Source organism: Mus musculus, chromosome 8 (genome assembly GCF_000001635.26).
Source record: "Mus musculus strain C57BL/6J chromosome 8, GRCm38.p6 C57BL/6J".
NCBI classification, from domain to species: Eukaryota; Metazoa; Chordata; class Mammalia; order Rodentia; family Muridae; genus Mus; species Mus musculus.
In genome coordinates this window covers 90,520,362-90,538,375 of record NC_000074.6, presented here as the reverse complement: position 1 = coordinate 90,538,375, position 18,014 = coordinate 90,520,362, and the positions used below count along the sequence as shown (strand labels likewise).

The window sequence follows — 18,014 nt, the reverse complement described above, 5'->3', positions numbered from 1 at the left end:
TGGGGACAGCCACCGTGGGATCTGCTGTGATTGGTAGGACTTCCTGCACTGGATCTTGCTGGGAACTTATGCTCTGATGTATAGACATTTGCGTTAGCTTCACTATTTTTTTTGGGGGGGGGAGCGATGTGCAGTAGACCTTGCTTCTGTAACGTAAAATTGTGTCATGATTCCATGTTGCAAATGGCATGTCACAGACACAGAGATGGTCTCCATTATCTTTAAAAACAACAAACAAAACAAAACAAAACAGAGGCTTAAAAACAAAACCAACCAACCAACCAACCAACCAAACAAACAAACAAACAAATAAGATCCCAAAATAGTATAGTAATCCTGTCAACTCTGTATGTAGACTAGGCTGGCTTTGAACTCACCAAATCCACCTGGCTCTGCCTCAGGAGTGCTGGGATTAAGGGTGTGTACTATCACACCTGCTTTATTACCTTTGAAATATCATCAGTATCTGGTCGAGTAACCGAATATCCCCAACCATATTATACTGCCCATAACTGCAGAAAAATCTTGCCTCAGTCTTGAAATTACTCAAATGTAGATCGAATCAACTGTCTTTGACTAATTAATTCATCTGTATCTTATTTGTGCTGCTTGTATTTCTGCACTGTTGGCACCAACTTAAGTCTTCTGTAGTATAGATCTGGCATGCATACACCTCCCTTCTTGCTACTGCTGCTTTAGAGTTAGTTTTCAATAGCTGTTGATGTCAGTCACTAAGACAGTAACTCCCATGAGGGCAAAGATTCCATTTATCTAGTTCCCATGATTCCTTGCACCTAGAATTCTACTCATCTGGCCTCTGCCAAAAAATATTTGTGGTATGAATGAATGAATGAATGTAGCCTGACTTACATATTTGGGGAAATGTTGACTATGTGGAAATACTCCCTATAGAAAGTAGTTACCATTGCCCTTTCCAGGTAACATGAGCCACAATAGAGTAATTAGTCCCACATTCGTCTACTCATCATTGCACTCTGCTCTGTATTGTCTGTTTCCTTAGGGAAGTTTTCTATCTGCTTACCTCCTGATCTCCCCTGCATTATTCCCTAGACTCTGGACTCCTTGTAAACTATTGTTTCAATCTCAAGTTCAGGAGGGATAACCAATGGAGTCTTGTAGAGACCCTAAGTGTGTATTTAGCGCTCCTCCATACCTCATCAGTGCTGTGGGCTGTAGAGCAGGAGAAATGAAGTCCTTAGAGTTCAGGGTTGAGCTCAAACTCTATTTGCGTTCTGAAACAAAGAACAGGTCTGTGCTTCATTGTGATGGTATCATAGGAAGTAAAGCACTGTAGCTTATGTTACTTGGAGTTGATTTAAATTTTTATGAACCCAATACCTCTGAAAGGCAATAATCAAAACGAAGGCACAGTAATTATTTTCATTTGAAAACATCAGAATGAGACCTCATTACATTCTGGTGAGTGTCTCAAGAGCCGGGGTGGGCAGGCATCTCGGTTCCATTTTGAAAATAAATTTCTTCAACTATTCAGCCAAGTCATGGAAAGAAGTAAGTACTAAGCCAGAGGTGACAATTTTCAATCACTTTTCCCCATCCTTTTAATTAAGGATGTCTTAGGATGGCGGAGTGTGCCGGAACATACATATGTATCTATCATAAACAAGACGTATTTTTCAGAAATGGATTTAGGTTTTGGCACCAACTTGATAGGAGATCAAAGCACTAGTTAGCATCAGAAGGATTTAGATACATTTGTCATAGGCAGCTGTTATGCTAATCCCATTTATGCAGTTGTCAGCTGATAGGCTCTGATGAGCCAGCTGAGTGGGAAAATCATTATTCTATCCCTATTGTGGTAAGTGTTATTTATTACTGTCAAATGGTATTAATGTTTGATTCAGAGATGGGCAATGGGCACCATCTACATGAAGTTCACCCATTCATGGTCATCTGCAACAAAAGGCATCGCTGAATTCCAGCCAAACGAACTTCATTTCTGGGTGAAAAAAGAATAATGGATTTAATTTGCATATGTTTTAAAAGGGTAATGAAGTAATATAATGTTTATCTTGGTTGAAGAGTGGTAATTTTCCTTGGCGGGACTCCAGCCTTGTTGGAGCCATTGTGAGGCGTTTATGTTGGGTTGGTATGGAAGGACTTTTCAAAGCAGCAGGTGCATTGGGGGTGGGGGTGGGGGCAAGATGATTTATTCATTAGGCCAAAAAATGAGCAGTCTGGACATCTATTTTTTTCTTCATCTTCCTCAGAAATATACTTGTGACTAAATCCCCTCGTTTCCCCATGATGGTGATAGCCCCTGATTTTCACATTCTTTTTGTGGCCTTTGACAGTTTAATTATGTGAAATTCCTAACCTGTCACTCTCCTCGTCTCTGCTTCCCCTTTTGTTATGATTGGATTTACTCTACCCTCTCCATCCACATGGCTATCTGGTGTTTTGGAATGGGGTATTGCTTTCTAGTTATGGTAAAGTGAGGAGAGGAGATGGTTCAGGGTGGTAACGGGAGGCGGCAGGCTTATTCTTAAGCATTTTGTTCAATTAACTGCTCAGCTGAGCTCGAATTCTTACAAATGATTCCCCTCTGTTTGGAGACTTGCAGAGAGCCATTCCCCTTCCATACAGCTGCATTGGTGAGTGCTGCTTTGGGTTATTTTTCTTGTGTTAAAAATACAGATAACCTAATTATAGCGCCTCCCTGTTCCCAAACGCCTTGCTTAATGACTCATTAGTGCAGTGAGAACACTTTCCATCGCTTCCTAAATAATATCTCATTTCTAAGGACTTCATCTTCTTTTTTTTCAATTTTTTTTCCTCTCTGAAAAAAAAATTAGCTTGACTCAACATATTCAGGAGACTTTGGATTTTGCTGATTGTCCCTATTTCTGTAAGGAACCGGACACTTTTCAGGACCTAGCTTCGTATTTCTTTTAGAGTCGGTAAAAATGGGACCAGATGCGTTGGTTAAGTGGGAGCAAGATATGGGTCACAGTTTTCAGAAAATCATTTGTGTTGGTTATTGATGTGATAAAGACCACGACCAAATGCAATTCAAGAGGGCTTATCTTAGCTTGTTTGTCCACATCATAGTCCCTCCTGAAGGTAAATCAGGGCGGAAACTAAAGCAGGAACTCGGAGGCAAGAATTGAACCAGAGGTCGGGGCAGAATGCTTCTTACTGACTTGTTCTCCGTGGCTTGCTCAGCCTGATTTCTTATACCACCCATGCTCACCTACCCAGGGGTGGCTGCCCAAAGTAGACTGGGTATCCCCCACATCAATCATTAATCAAGAAAATGCTCCCTAGACTTGCCTACAGGTCAATGTGATGAAAGGTCTTTTCTCTGTTGAGGCTCCCTCTTCCCAAATGACTCTGGCTTGGGTGACAAAAAAATACCAGTAAGGAGCCCATGAACTTGAAGCCCATGAACTGCTTTCCTTCTCAGTCTACATGGAGGCACCTTCATAGGCATCGAGAATCTTTCATTTTGTGACTCAATCTACCATCTATCCTGAGGACAGCTTAATGCTAGGTACAGCATTTATTCATTTACAGCAGTAGACTCATGAGTCTAGTTGCACAGTGTTGACAAACTTACTCTCTAGAGGGTTGGATAGTATCCAAGGTTTTTTGGGCCAGCTGGCCTGTGGTGGAACTATGTAAGTTCTGATGTTAAATGTAAGACCAGTCAAACCTATACATGAGTAAATCTTTGTTCAAGGACATTGAACTTTGAACTTCATATGAGCTTCACAGGTCATGAAATAATATTTTCTCTTTTCATTTTCCCTCCAACCAATTAAAAACATGAAACATACCCTTACCTCCAAGACCATGCAGACACAGTGGCTGGATTTGAACCAAGCTCCCTCCAGGATCTCACCTCTCTGGCTTCACTCCCTGTTCTTGCTCCCGTTCACTGTTCTGCATCCTTGTGCTTCTCTTCTGTTCAGTGCACATGGTGGCACTGTTCCTGCCTTGGCTCCTGTATCTTGCTGTTCCTTCTTCCCAGTTCACTCTTTACCACTCCCAGATGTTCCCACAGTTGGTTTTCTTCTCATAAATTGTTTGGGCACAAAGTACAATGCTACTTATTCATGGGGTCTTCACACTGCCCTCTGCACCAGTGGGCAGCAAGATAATCGTGTCCTCATAGTTGTTTGTTTATAAATAAATATTTGTCTTCCGGATGTTAAGTTCTGTGAGACCAAAGTAATTTACGCTCTTCCTGAGCCTGGCTTTTTGTTGTGTAGCATTGCTGCTAGTACATTGAAAAGGTCACTCTTAGCTTACCGACTAAAGAGGACTGTGGTCAGAGGGTGTGGGATGCAGAAGAGCGACAAACAGAAGATATGCCCTGGCGTTCTGGAAGCCATTTTGCCATTACTCTCCTAAATCAGAATCACGAAGTAAGAAAGCAAAGATATTTAAACACAAAGAGCCACGCCACAGGCACCACTTTCCGGAAGCTACAGGGGCTTGAGGTCATGAGAACCTCTGTAGGCACCTTCAGGTAATGTAAACTTTGCACTGAGTGCTGGGTCTGCAGAGAGGATAGAGGAGAATTGGCCGCAGTACAGGGCTGTAGGTGCTGAAGCAATGGGCAAGGGCCAACAACGTCTGAGGATCCATATGGCGGCTTCGTTTAAGAGTGGATCTCTTCTTGTGGCAAGAGATGTGAGGCTCTGAGTGCTTAAGTCTGTGGGGAGCAGGTAATGGATGGGCTTGCGTTGAATGCTTGATCCACTTTCCCTATCCACAACCTTAGCAAGTCAGATCCTAAGAGCATTCTCCCCCCAACCCCCCCCACCCCCCCCCCCCACCCCCAGCAACTGGAGTTAGTAACTGGGCTTGACAAACCTCTCTGTGACTCTGTCTTGAAGTAGGTCTGTCTATGGCTGGACTTTCTGACCTACCACACTCCAGTCTCTTGAAAACATGGCGCTCTTTCCCACTTTCTGTGAGCTGCTCCCTACTTCTTCGTTTTGGACAGCGTAGCACTGTGGGTTCCGTGCGGGGCTCGAACTTTTCAGCCTCTGCTTTCACAGGGCTGGGATAAAATATTTTCTCATTAGTTAATTTATGTATTCATTTTACATCACAATCGCTGCCCTGCCTCTCCGTTCCTCCCTCACACAGTTCCTCCCTCTGTATCTTCTCCCTTTCTCTTCTGAGAGGGTGGATTCCTTCCCCTCCCAGTATCCTCCTACCCTTGCACCTTAAGTCTCTGCAGGGCTATGTGCATCCTCTCCCACTTAGGCCAGACAAGGCAGCCCAACTAGGGGAACAGATTCCACTGAAAGGCAACGGCTTTAAGGATAGCTCCCACTCCAGTTGTTGGGGGACCCTCATGAAGACCAAGCTGCACGTCTTCTACACGTGTTGGGGCCGTAGGTCCAGCCTGTGTATACTCTTTGGTTGATGACTCAGTGTCTGAGGCAAGGGTCCAGGTTAGTTGATTCTCTTGGTCTTCTTGTGGAGTTCCTATCCCCTTCAGACCCTCTCAGATTAAATGGTTTTATATTTTATTCATTACCCTTTGGCTGTCCCTAGCAAAAGGAAGGTAGGCTAATGGGTGAAATGGACACTTTGTTATCTGGGGTAAATGAGAGAGAGTGCCAGTTCCCCAGGAAGAAGCTGCAGTTCACTGTTCCTCAGTTTCCCTCTAAAGGAGAAGAGGAGAGGAAGCTGTGTTGGCAAACTCACAGTGAGTTTTTGTTATTGTTATTTTGTTTGTGTTATGTTTTTCTTTTATTCTTTTTCTTTCTTGAGAAATGGGAAACCAGGATTTGTAAACATTGTAAAAATCAATTTTACATTTTGAAAACGTGTATAAGCTGGAGTGGACAGCCAGATCTGACCTGTACTTTTGCTTCCTTGGTCTAACCTGCTCCTCTTCTTCTACTAGAATTCCCTCAAGGAACGCTTCTTTCTTTGTGCATTCCCTATTCCTTGCAAATCATGTGGCTACATGTGGGCTATAATTATGGCTGGACTCCTCAGAGACTCCAATCAGATAATTAACTCCTGGTGGATAAGGATTAGAGTCAGACTGCTTAGCCCATGCTGTTTGGACTCTGGGCTCAGCTGAAGTTCATGGAACTCATCACTCTGGTAGATGAGAGCATGGCGTTGTCAAGGAAACGTTGCAGCATTCCCTTCCATGAAACTTGACTTTTGTTTTGAGAAAACCTTGGCTTCTTCTGGACAACCTATATGCTCATGTACATGTGTATTAATGCACACGGGCACATGCATGGTTTTTGCATTGCATCTGAGGGTGATCTTTGCTTCTTTTTTGCTTCTTTTACAGTGGGTATGCCTTTTTCAGCTGCTGCTCACCTATTTGCTTTCTTTCTTCTCTTGGGTTGATTCTGTTTTTATTTCATTGTATAACAAGTGTTTTTGTAAAAGGAATCCTTCTTCTTCTTCTTCTTCTTCTTCTTCTTCTTCTTCTTCTTCTTCTTCTTCTTCTTCTTCTTCTTCCTCTCCTCCTCCTCCTCCTCCTCCTTCTTCTTCTCCTCCTTCTCCACTTTCTCCTCCTTCTCTTCTCCTTCTCCTCCTTCTCCACCACCTCCTCCTCTCTTTCCTCCTCCTCCTCCTTCTTTCTTCTTCTTCTTCTTCTTCTTCTTCTTCTTCTTCTTCTTCTTCTTCTTCTTCTTCTTCTTCTTCTTCTTCTTCTTCTTCTCCTTCTCCTTCTCCTTCTCCTTCTCCTCCTTCTCCTTCTTCTTCCTCTTCTTCTTCTCCTCCTCCCCCTCCTCCCCCTTCTCCTCCTCTTCCTTCTCCTCTTCCTCCTCCTCCTCCTCCTCCTTTTTGAGAAGATATAAATGAATCAACACCAACCATGTTTAACTTGATATTTTTCTAGAGTGTCTTCTAGTGAGTTAGTTATGGGAATTGGAAGGAGTGAGAATGTAGCCTTCTGTCTATCTGTCTTGTTGGTTCATGCTATGCCTATCACACTGTCCAGGAGTAATTACTCAGTGGCAAAGGATGGATAGACAATGAGATATTTGGCCATGTCTATAGACTTAGAAAAATAAACCATTAAAAGTGTCAAGTAAGTTGATGAAAGAAGTTACAGGTTTTTCCTTTGAGAATGAAGACTGATATTTGGGATTTTAGCTGCTTTCCTCTGCTTGTAAGTTTACCGCTAGAGTTCCATCCTGGAGCAGTGAATGGGAGTAAGCTGAAGGAGGCTGGGATTACACCCCATTATAACTGACACTTCTAGGATTCATTTTACAACTTGTGATTTTAATTCTGGCAAAAATGTATTTAAAATTATCTCTTGTCACCATCTCTTATTAAACATAATGAAAGCTGATGATATTCTAATAACATTAAACTGTTTTGGTAGTCATTGAGGTTTGTATGAAAAGACTATTCAAGCTAAGAAAATAGTGTATCATTTCTGAAAGAAGTATTTGGGGAGTATTGAGAAGCTGAGAGTTTCATTCATTGCACACACTACATTATCCCTTGCACCAGTGGGTAATTTAGAAGATATTCTCTGTATTAGATATGTTAATATGCAATTAATGGGGGGAAATCAAGGGCATTTTAGCAAAAGGAATGAGAAGGAGAGATCACTTCACTGCTGTTTGTTGTCTATGTTTCTGGGCGATGCAATGTAGGCTCTGAAGTATCTTGTGCATCCAGAACTTGGGAGATGAAGTAACTGATGTGACTATGTCATTGCATTTACAGACAGAGTGGGACAGAGAATTAGACTGGGAGAGTGAGGGACAGGGAGCCCTGGAGGGTGGTTATAAAGCCTCCAGCTCTCCTAATGTGTTCATTCCCAGCTGACACAGCAATGATCTCAGCCCGACGGCTTTTGTGGTCCTGATAGCCAATGGAGATGGTGTTGTACAAAGGAAACACCTCCATCCATTCATATATGCATTAATTTGTACCTTCATCCAATTGATAAATAGTTATTAAAAATCTATTAGATGCTAGCCACCAAGAACACAACACTAAATTTTCAGGGAAAAAAAAAAGTATCAATGATGAAACGATCTGGGTTAAAGATGCAGCTGGGTAATAGAACATTGGTGTACAAGCCCTGGGTGGGTCCCAGCACCACAAAAACAAAATAATCATGATTTAAAAAACCCAAATCTCTAACATAATACATTTCCAGCCTAGGATGCCAGCCCACACCTACAGTCTTAGAACCTAGGAAGCTGAGGCAGGAGATTGGGAGCCCAAGGCCAGTCTGGGCTACAGATCGACTCTGAAGTCCTGCTACAAGGAAACAAACCCCAAACTAAAACATTTGGCTAGGGGGTAATTGTAGCCCTGGAGGTAGAGACTTCCATCATGTGTTGTTTAACCCTTACCTTAAAGGAGCAGCATCTCTTGTAGTCATAGCAAAGGACGCACTCCAAGCACAAATTGCTTGATACAAGCCGGTCATGGGTTAGATGCACACTGGTCTAAGGAGGAAAGAATTCTCATAGCTTTCTGAAATGACCTTCACACACCAGAAGCTCCTGGTACCCATAGGCATTTGTCTTCCTCTTCTTCTCTATTACCTACCTGCTCATAAGTGTTATTTGTTTGTTTGTTTGTTTGTTATAAATTTAAGTACTTTCTATGATTTTTAAGTTTGGGAATGTTTGTTGAATGTATGTCTCTTATATCCATACATCTGTTCCATTACTCCCTCTGACATACAGTTTTTGGTCTGGTTTGGTTTCAGCACTGATGACAGAACTCGGAGTCTGTGTATGCTAAGCAAGCACTCTGTCACTGAGCAATATATCTACTATTGGGTTTTTTCAAAGAGTCTCACTATGCCTTCCAGGATGGCTTTGAATTTAACTGTATTTTGGGACTGACCTCAAACTCATGACTTCACTTCCTACAGTCTCTCCAGTGTTGTGATTGTAAGTGTGTACTACTACCCAACTCTCTTTATGATGTTCTTCAACAATATTTATTCTTGAAATTGGAAAAAAATCATCTCCAAAAAAATCTCTTGCAGTTTTTCTCATCCCTGATTTTCTCATAAAATTTCCTCTTGTGTCCCAGTCTTGTCTCCTGGGTAGTTTTCTTCTCAGTGCATTCATTTCAGAGCTATTACCTTGTTTTTGTTTGCTTGCTCATTTCACTTAAAATCAGTGCACTTCTTTTACCCTTGAATTTTTTTTAGCATGGGCAATTTTAAACAAATATGTAAGTAATGTAATCCCTGTGTATCTGTTATTAAGTTTGACAATGATCAACCTTGTAGTCATTTTTACTTCTCCCAGATGTATCTGGCTCTGTCTTCTCTCTGTGCCCCTCAGTTTCCCTCAACACTGTCTTTCATCCTTGCATGCTGACCATGCTTGCTGGCATCCATCAGTTCATTAATACCTAACACCTTTCACTTCTGACTTTAGCTTTTATCATTTCAGTGGGAGTAACTTTGTCATCAGAGAGGTGTGCTTGCCCAACCCTTAAAATCTCCTCCTGTGTGCTCTATCATTCTGAAACGTTTCTATTTGAACAATGACTTGCTAAACTTATGAGCATTTTCATAAATGAGTTGACTTTGAGATGCCCCCCTTCTCTACATTAGGATTCTAATCAGCTCGCTAATGAATGGGTGCAGAAATGAGCACGTTTGCAAATTGCCAGCTTAGACTTGTTCTTGTTTAACTAAAAGCTTTACCTAAAAGCAGGGCTTAAAATACTGAAGACGGTAAAGCCCCCTCCATCCTTGAAACATTTCTTGTTCCTTAAGAGCTTAGGGAAGTGTCTCCTCTTTGTTGACAGGTTAGGTTTAAAACAACGGCACACGGCTTATATCATCATACAAAACAGTCTTGCTCTTAATATAGTGTTTTAAACTCACTTCCTCAGGTTTTAAAGATATTCTGACTTAGAATGAGAGCTGTGAGACGTGATTACCCCATCGCCTGTGCTTTGCCTTTGGTCCTGTCTTCTTAATTGGGCTCAGTCGATTTCAGAGTTTCCTGTGACGTTTCCATCCTACAGCTGTCAACCCAAAGAAAGAATTAATATCAATAACCCAGTGATCAGATTTAATCTGTGAGATTAGTCATCAACTAAGCTGCAGAGACGCTGGCTGAAAAGAAAACCCTTGTCGATTTTATGTTCTCACGCGATAGCGTAGGGTGTCTATTCATGCAGATGTGTAAAATCACACATTCACCTGTATTTTATTGCACGCTTTGTGTTTTAGCAAACAATGTAAACCATTGTGCTAAAAAGAGGCTCCCCTCTCCCCAATGGCGTCTTGTCGACTCTTATTTCATTTCTCACATATCCAGAACTGCCTTAGCCGCTACTGGTTTTGGTCCTTAGAGGCTTCCATTTTTGTACGTTTGTTTTAACAAGCATTGATTGATATGCTGCTCTCTCAATTACTAAGGCATTGCTTTCTTTACTGGGGAGATGGAGAGATAAAGACAGACGGTGATAGAGCTGGAAACTGAAGGCCCTGGGCCTGGTCTTTTACAGCGTTTCTTTTTCTGCTGATTCAGACCCTATATGTGCTGTGTTCATGGCTTAGCAGATGAGGAGGAAGAAGCAGAGAGCATCTTCATTCTCATGCTGGTACATGGCCTTTGTGACAAGTGTTGTTTAGTACCTAGCTTTAGGGTAGGGGATACAGTTTGACAAGGTGTGAGGTAGACCAAGTTTTCTGAAAAGATACTCTTTAGGACATTTGTTGAGATATGCTATGGAAAAAGGATCTGTTTTTTGTTTTGTTTTGGTTTGTTTTGGTTTTGTTGTTGTTGTTGTTGTTTTCTTCCAGAAAGTTACAAAGCTAGTTCTTAATGGTCATAGTACAATTCAGCGTTCTAGGGGTGATGAGCAATCCTAAAATTTTTTAAAAAACAAACTCAGTATGCCTTTGTTTAACTCAACAGATTACACCTTCTTGCACATAACATAAATGCATTGGGAACAGGGAACAAGAGACATTTTTGCTTTAAGTGAATATCCATTCTCAATGGCTTTGGTTAACAAAATGAACTTCATCATCTTAAGTAATTCAGGATACAGAATAATGCTCAGATATAATCTCTTACCTCTCATAACTCAAAGCCCAAGAAATCCAATTTAAAGAAGGCAAAAATCCATTTATTAACCCATTCATTGATTTGTCCTTTCAATAGCCATTTATTACATCGCACCTCTGGCTTAGGCCAGGAATAGAGACTGGTGAAATAATGATAGAAAACAAAGTCAGGAGACCTTAGGATGAATTCCCAAAGAAGAAATGAGTGGTCTGGATTCCAAGGAGTGGGTGGGGTGCGGACTTTCAGCAGATGAGCTGGAGCTGGTTGTAGAATGGGGCTCTAACAAAAGCAACTGCATATGTGGAATGGTAGAAGAGGAAGAAGATAAACTCAGTCAATGACAGGTGAACGCATCCTCCATGTGTCATCATGTATTGTTCCTGTTGTGAGTATGTAATCTTGCCATTCTGCTCCCACGTTAGCAAAGAGCTCTTGTCATATGAATCCTATCAGCTCTTGTCAAATGAGTGACAAACAGACCAGCATCCCTATTGTCTGTTGTGCTTGAGGCCCAATAGAATGGCATGTAGACGGATGGCTCACAAAGGACCTCTGGCTAATGATAGAACACTGGTGGGTAATGGTGAACCATTTGCAGAGAAGCATGCAGGGGATTGGTGTGGCCAGATTTGATGTGGTCCAAGATGATTACTCAGATTTCAAGAAGATGATGGAGCTTTGAGACCAGGGCTGAACAAGAGGCTGCTGGGGAGGATGTGAGGAGCTGGCTAGAGAGAAGAGGATAATGGAGGCGAGATGAATTCTAGTGATGACATACAGTTCAGGAGGGCAGTAGTGGGAAAGAAGGAATCACTTAGAAAGAGACCTATATTTCTGATCCAGAAAGTAGAAAAGACCTTCATTATAGCATTCTTCAAATGTATATAAAACAGAGAGACTAATATAACATGCCATCCTGCAGTTATTTCTCAGTTATCATATGTATAACACACACACACACACACACACACACACACACACACACACACACAATTTGACTTCATCAGTCCTTGGGTCTACTCTGGAATGCTTCAATGTGGGTAGCAGGTATCCCATTATTTCTTCAAAGATCCCAAAGTAAGTATTTGTAAGAGAAAATGATTTTTTAAAATGCAGACTGCAGCATCCTTAATATACCTAAAAGTCAACTTTAATTCCTTAGCACCACCAAATGGTAATTCAATGTTTTGTAGTCTCAAGATAGCTTTTAGAGGTTGATTTGTTCAGATTAGGCTAGAAGCAAATTTCATGCACTGCACTGGTTAGCACGATCATAGCTTCAGTGATTGTACCCCAATGGTATCATCTATCATGATATGCTAGCAAATTGGTAGCTAGATTCTGTTGTAACCTTCTTCCTAGAAGGGGAAATCTCTAATGAGTTAGAGCTTACCAGAGAACATGAGACAACCAGTCCAGTAGTTGACTCAGGTGTGGGTAAGGGCTTGGGAATTGCTGTTAATTTTGTGCAAAATGGTTCTTTGGGGTGTGTTTGGATCCCTGTGGTACACTGCTGTTACCATCTTTAGGTAAATACTTCTGGGAAAAATAGAATGAAGAACATCCAAGTGCTTTTGGAAAGCCACCTGGGTCTATATCTTTACTGGATTTGTGAAAGACTTGTGCCTTTCAACAGGAGTACTTACTCGTTATATGCAGGGCTATGAAAGACATCTGTGCCTTAGGGATGCTACAGGTTGAGCATACCCTTGCAAATCAGGTGTTGGGAACATAATCCCCAGTGCAATAAGATACGATCAGCTCACGCGGCTGGTTCCTTAAGATTGGATTGATGTGATCACTGGAATAGACTTGTTATCACAAGAGTGGATCTAAAGCTTGGTGACTTCAGCCATCTCTGCTGTCCATCACATGATGTATTCGAAAGGTCCTATGTACATAAAGCACCTCCATTGTGGACTTCCTGGCCTCCAGAACTGAGAGCTACATAGTATTAGTCTACTGTTCATAAATGGCCCATTCTGTTAGAGTAGCAGAAAATAAAGTGACATGGGGATCTTATGGATAATTATATAGTAAGTACTGTCAGGGTTGTGTGTTTTGGAGGGAAGAGAGCTTGAGTGATGAATTTATAGCCATGTAAAAACCCAGTTTTCCTTCTGTCATCTGGCCCCTAAGAGGCACTAGCAGCCACTTTCGAAGAACCAGAATAGCCAATGTAACTGTGCCTTCCTGTTAGGATACTGCTCTTTCAGAGACTATTTAATTGGTATTAACAGAAGTATATGAGCTCCTGGAGTTGTCTGCATCCAGTTCCCATGTTCTTTGGTTTCATCTTCGTGGTCTTTCCAGGGAGAAAATTGGGCAGCTTGCCAATTGTATATATATGCTACGTCTCTCCTGAAACCCAAGGAAGTCCTTGATTCATCTGAAAGAACCTTATTTTCATTTGACAATGCTTATATAATACTTGCTTTTTCAAGACCCTGTCATAAATGTTATCCATAATGGCTCATTTTAACGTCACTTCAGAGCAGTCCTTTTTTTTTTTTTTTTACAAATAAATAAACTGAGGCCCAGAGAGGTCAGGTGCTTCATGAAGGGTTGATGAGTCGCAGAGTATTTGAGCCTGTCCACCCAAGGAATGATCTGGAAGACACCATAGTCACTAGGAGAATTACAGCGGAGCTTCAAGTCTGCCATGTATTTAAGTGAGCTCCTTTGGAATATGACCATGGTTGAGTCCTGGCTTTTAAATTTAGTTATGGTAGAATAAGAACATGTTATTGACTTCCCGAAGACCCAGTTTCATTCAGTGTAAACTGGGGATTACAACACCAGTCTTTCAAAGTTGTTCAGAGGATACAGTGGAATCCCTACCAAAAGCACCTGGCAGAGTTCCTAGGGTGCAATAACTCCTTTAGAGCAATGGTTGCTATAACCAGACCATCACTCTACAGAAAGCCAATGACATGGCACATGACAGACAGTGCCAGGCGCCTGCTTCATTTCTTGGCTCAATTGGATGAGTGCAGTTGGCTTGTCGGCAGAATGATTTACAGTACTGATCTTCACTATTCTTTCATTCATTTTAACACAGTAGGAACTCAGACAGAAAAGGGTCTGGATAATAGTGTGAACGTACATGTGCAAAGTTAAAGAAATTCTTTCACACAATGCCTGCCCCATGAGGGTAAGTCAATGGTAATCACAGGAAGAACCAATCATATACTAACTCTTTTTACATCTACCCTTGCTGGCCTTACTTCCACGGTAAAATTATTTACACTATTGAAGTCAACATAGACCATATAAACCAAGACCTTCTCTTTACTTCCCCAGATAGCTGTCATTCACCTTTGAGAAACACAACATTGTCAGTGTTTACTGGGCAGGCAATATGATGGCTAGGATTAATTGTCAATACGACAGAATCTAGGGTCACCCTGGGAGGTGGCCCTTTGGCATAGCTGTGGGGGATTATTTTGCTTGCTATTAAGTAAGTTGGGAAGACCTGCCCACTGTGGGGGGAGGCATTCTCTAGGCAGAGTGATTCTGCACTGTATATGATGGAGAAAGCTGACCACTAGCACACATTCATCTTTTACTCCCTACTTCTTTCCTGTGGATGAAACGTGACTAGTGCCTCAAGCTCCTGACATTGTGATTCTGAAATGTGGGCTGTAACTCTAAACTGTGGTCTGAAATAAATCCTTTCTTGTCCTAGTTTTGCTTCTGTTGCAATGATAAAATACCTTGGTGAAAAGCAACCTAAGGGACAATGGGCTGTTTGAATTCACAATTCCAGGTTGTAGCCCATCACTGCAAGGAAGCCGCAAGAGCAGGAGTACGGGAACTTGAGATAGCTGCTCACGTCATACCCACAGCCGAGCTCAGTAGAACAACACATGCATGCCCACTTGCTGGTGAGTGTGGTGCTCCCTTTACTTACTTTTTATTATTTTTATGTGTCTGAGTGTCTTACCTGCATGTACATGTGTACACTAAGGGCATATGTACATGTCTGAGGGGGACAAAAGATGGAGTATGATCTCCTAGAACTGAAGTTACAGACAGTTATGGGTTCCTGTGTGGGTGCTGGGAATGGAGCCTAGGTCCTCTGTAAGAGTAACAAGTGCTTTTAGACACCTCCCATTTTTCTACCCTAATACAGTTCTTGACTCCCTGTCTAGGGAATGGTGCCACCCACAGTGGGCAGATTGTTTGTTTGTTTGTTTTTCATATTAATTAACTTGAGACAATTCTGACAGATATGCCCACCGGTCAACAAAATGTAGACAATTCCTTATTGAAACCCTCTTCTCAGATGATTCTGGGTTGTGTCAAGTTGACAATTGAAACTAACCATCACAGCATACTGTAGGGCGCTTTTGTCAGAGTGTTCTATTGCAGAAACAGGAAGGAAAGTGAAGCAAGTTGCTCAGTATATCTCGACTCCATGTGGTGGCTTCTATTATTATCTTCATTTTTCAACAGGAATCGGAAGCACAAAGGAACAAAGTCCATTGCTGCAAATGGAGGAGCCAGATTAAAACCTAAGATCTCTGTCTCTAGACCTGAACTTTTCATAGCTATAAGTTCTGGCCAGTCCAACCTTTGTGCTATTACATAGCTCAGTATTTGGAGAAACAAGAGTCTGGATCCTCCAGGGAGAAGGAAATTGATAGATATATTACTTCATATAGGCATGCAGTAAAAAAACAAAACAAAACCCTTTTTGAATGCTTACGATGCAATACAGTGTCAGGAGGAGATTAAAATGACAGAATGAGCTGGCGATATGTAAAGCTTTCACATACACACACCCACTCCCCATGCCCTACCTCCCCATCCTACAACTAAGTCTGCGAACTGCTTAGAAACACAGATGATGCCTGGCTAGTAGCTAGTAAGCTGGCACATAATAGTTGTCAAATCAATGAATGGATGAAGGCTGCCTGGTGGGGAGCATGCTGGTTTGCATGTGGTGGTCTGTCTTCAGCAAGAGAGAGGCTGCTATGCCTTGTAGTCACAGTGGGCTCCTGTGCTGCCAGCCCAGTCTTTCTCTTCATGGTGATTTCTTGAAGAGTTCAGCTCCTGAGCTGGAAGGGCAAACCCCAGTTCATGACTCCAGATTCTGCATAAGAATCAGAGACCAGATCAACGCATGAGTGAACATTGGGGTCGGTTCTCTCTTTCATGGAAACAGAGGCCAAGCTGCATCATTAGGTGGAAGGGTAGGTGGCTGAGGGAGAAAAGGTACCAGGCTTAAGGACCAATAGGTGACAATAAAGGTTATAATTGAGTTTGTGACATGTCCAAGCACAAAAGAGACATTATGATAATTAAACAGTGAAATAAACCTGGATGATTGCAGGTAATTTGTAAGGAATGGCCATCCAATTTAAGGGTCAAGTGGGGAATGATTTAATATTAAAGAGAGCACCTCTTTGGTGGTATATGCTCTAGACTCTCTCTAGAAAGACTTAAGATGTGGAAGTTTTAAGTCACCTTTTCACTGGGGCTTCTCACTCTTTATTTAAGGGATTGAAGTAAATGAGAGGACTCCCCACTCCATCTCCCACCCCCACCCCAACCCCAGCCATTTCACCCAGAGCAGGAAGTTTCTTTCAAATAATCCTCACAAGAGGACATCTTGGAAGATCTCCAAGTGCTCTGACCGCCTTAGCTCTGGCGAGCATCAGGACGAACGTTTGCTCAGATCTCTTGTCCTTACGGTTCCCTGTTCTTATTTTATCCTCAGGATGAATCAGATATTCATAGATGACTCAACACAGGCGCTTTGGAAAAGATTCGCAGTCAGCCTTCTCCTTTACCGTCAGGACACCAGAGTCCAAAGGCTTGGTATCCAGGGTATCCAGGCTTCCATAGCCAGCCACACCTGCTGGAATCTTAAGCAGGAAATTAAAAAAAAATTCAACAAAAATAAAGTACCCAAAATTTGCAGTGAGTGATAATTGTAGAAAATATAGCAAAAGCAAGCAAGGGATCTCTTATGTGTATATAGCTAATATAATGATTCAGGTACATGATGCATTCATATATATGCATATGTACAAATCTGCCTGTGCGTGCTTCTTCCTTCTAGCTCAAGCACACCTTTGAATCTGCCATCAAACTCCTTTATCTTCTGTTTGCCATTTGTTCTAGCCCTTCTGCTGTCCTTCTACTCTGGTATAGAAGCTGAAGGACCTGATTCCTAAGTTGATGTGTCTGGTACCGTGTGTCCCATTGAAGCAGTATGCAGTCAGAAAAGACGTTTGTCTTCGAGGTGAACGGAAGGAATGTGGGACACAGATACTAAGTAAGACCCAGATTTCTGACTGGTCAGCAAGGACGTACACACAGCCAGCAGGCAAGAATGGAAACCTGCAACCAACAGCTCTTAGAAGCGCAAGAACTGAGCAACAGGAAGCCTTTGGAGAGGTGGTCTACTGTTACGGAAGATGTCGTGGAAGGCCAGTGCCCTCAGGCCTGCATATGGCTGTCCTTTAGCTTGCACACGATGTTGCCTTCAGATGTCTCACACCTCCACTTTTAAATGTTCATAAAAATGTTTTAGAGCTGATCAATCATGCCTCAAAAGAACCCTGAATTTGTTTAGAAGCAAAATGTAAAACATATTAAATGCAAGAGCCCTGAAGTTCCAGAAGGTGCCCTGTGTCTCTAAAACATAATTCATGTGCCAAGTAAAAAGTACCGTTTGAGAAGTGTCATATAGGGATGCTAAAAAGGCAGCCTGGTCCAAAGCCCATTGTTTTCTAAAGATCTTAAAGTTCCTTTTCAAAAAAAATGATGGAGAATCACCTTCTTTTGTCTTATTGGTAGCCACTTGGGCAGAAGCGTGCCCTGGCCCTTGGAATGGAGGAGAGCTGTGTTTTCTTATGCAAATAGACAGTGCCTCCATCAGCCAATTGCGGGCATCTCATTTGCATAATGACTGGCCTCCTTAAAGCTGGGCAGTTAAACCAGATAGTTTTTGAATTT

General features: G+C 42.0%; 1 long non-coding RNA gene across 1 annotated transcript; it reads left to right on the top strand.

The window, feature by feature from the left end:
- Positions 1–2,494: 2,494 nt before the first annotated feature.
- Positions 2,495–17,553, top strand: Gm39220. The gene is made up of 3 exons (XR_879076.1): positions 2,495–2,633; positions 14,815–14,932; positions 17,178–17,553. It is a non-coding gene; the product is annotated as a predicted gene, 39220 (long non-coding RNA).
- The last annotated feature ends 461 nt before the right edge of the window (positions 17,554–18,014 follow it).